Source organism: Pinus tabuliformis, chromosome 5_1 (genome assembly GCF_031772625.1).
Source record: "Pinus tabuliformis cultivar Carrire ecotype Pingquan chromosome 5_1, CPIR1, whole genome shotgun sequence".
In the NCBI taxonomy this organism is placed as follows: Eukaryota; Viridiplantae; Streptophyta; class Pinopsida; order Pinales; family Pinaceae; genus Pinus; species Pinus tabuliformis.
This window is the reverse complement of record NC_142305.1, coordinates 184,266,666-184,268,415: the sequence shown is the minus strand read 5'-3', so window position 1 is coordinate 184,268,415 and position 1,750 is coordinate 184,266,666. Positions and strand designations below refer to the sequence as shown.

The 1,750-nt window shown below is 41.9% G+C and overlaps 1 pseudogene; it reads left to right on the top strand.

The window, feature by feature from the left end:
- Window positions 1-454: 454 nt before the first annotated feature.
- LOC149164023 (serine/threonine-protein phosphatase 5 pseudogene) lies at window positions 455-1,480 on the top strand (annotated as a pseudogene).
- Window positions 1,481-1,750: the final 270 nt, after the last annotated feature.

Genomic DNA, 1,750 nt, shown 5'->3' with positions numbered 1-1,750 from the left:
AAAGTAACTCCTGAATCTGCAATCAAGTTTTTTTCTTATGAAATGATGAAAGATTTTGTTGTTCACATAACTGGAGAAGAAAAGGAAGAAGCGCTGACAATGACAAGAAGTCAGCAACAGGATCAAGGAGGAAAAGAAAGCAGCGCCCATCAAGAAGCTAATGTATGGGAGAAGGAGTTAGAGTTGCTGGAGAAATGGCTAAAAGCACCAGTACCTGATGAAGACTGCAAAAAGTTTGCAGTAAAAGAAGCAGAAGCAGGGGAGGAAGTTCACAACTGTGAACCAAGGCAAAGGAGCATTATTGGAATAGATGATGCAGGGGAAAAAGTTGAAAACTCTTTGAAAGAGTTAAATAAACACACTGAAGTGTTGACGGAAGGAAAAAAGTCCAGCACAACAAGTTGAAACTCTGTTGAAAGGAGACACATAGTGTAGATGTGTGAGACAAAGGAAGATGCAGCTGGATAGCAGCAACCAGCTAGAGCAGGAAGGAGGAATTAATGAAGAAGACCAGCAAGTAGATCGACTGGAAGCGAAGATTGAGAACATAAAAGAACTGATGTTGAGGAAAACCAGAAGGCAAAGGCTGACAACATCAGAAAAAGTGATCAGCGAAGTACAAAAATATTTTCAGCAGGGTAAGAGAATTTGTACAAAAGATCCTGACACCGCCAAAAAGTTTGAAGAGACCGAAACAACAGTAAAAAATGTTAGACTCATTGAGGCCATCTCAGCGAGTGGTCTTGAGAATCACTCTGTTGATGATTCCTTCAATTCTCATTCAATAAAGGTGGAGCGACGGCATGGAATAGAAGGAGAAAATATAACAGTAATGGATGACTTCAGGAATCAGGAAAATATGCGCGGAAGGTGTGCGTCCCCAATATTATTACAAGTAAAAGATTTGCTAGAGGCGATGCCATCGTTGGTTGACATCAACATTCCGAACGAAAAGCGATTCACTGTTTGTGATGACATCCATGTTGAAGATATGCTTGCGCTATTCAAGTGTATGTGTCCAACTGGACTCTATTTTGCAAGAGGAAACCGTGGAAGCAAGAGTATGAACCAGATTCATAGTTTTAAGGGCGAAGTCAAGTCCAAACATAGTGAAAGCATGGTTGAGCTTTTCGCTGAAGTGTTTTGCTGCATGCTTTTGGCTCATGTCCTCAATGGCAAGATTTTTGTTGTCCGCAAAAGTCCTTTTAGCGTTGATGATATAATATTGGAGGGTATCAAAGAAATTGTTCGATTCCGCGAGCCCCCTGAAGAGGGTTTGATGTGTGGAATACTTTGTAGTGATCCAGAGCGTGGACCCCGCAAACGAGAGGTTGGTTTGTCTTTTGGAGAAGACGTGACTAAAAGATTTCTGCAAGAAAACAATCTTGCGCAGGTGGTCAGGACTCATGAAGTTAAAGAAGAAGATTATGAGATTGAACACGATGGCAAACTTATTTCAGCACCAAACTATTGTGACTAGAGAGGGAAGATGAAGCAGGCAGCAGCTGACATGCAGCCTAAACGGAGGAGCAGAGCATATGGACAACTCCGGGACAAAGTCTGGGATCCAGGAGGAATTTTATTTTTCCTTTTGTTCCTTTTTGAAAGCACATGATCGGGAGATCATGAATGTTTTCAAGCGTGAGAGTCTGATGCAGGAGCATCTAGACCAGGCCAGCAATGTGACAGGATGGTCACATGTTGTGGCTAAACGCAAGACTTGAGGAAAGCTTAGTTGTTAAATTTGTGT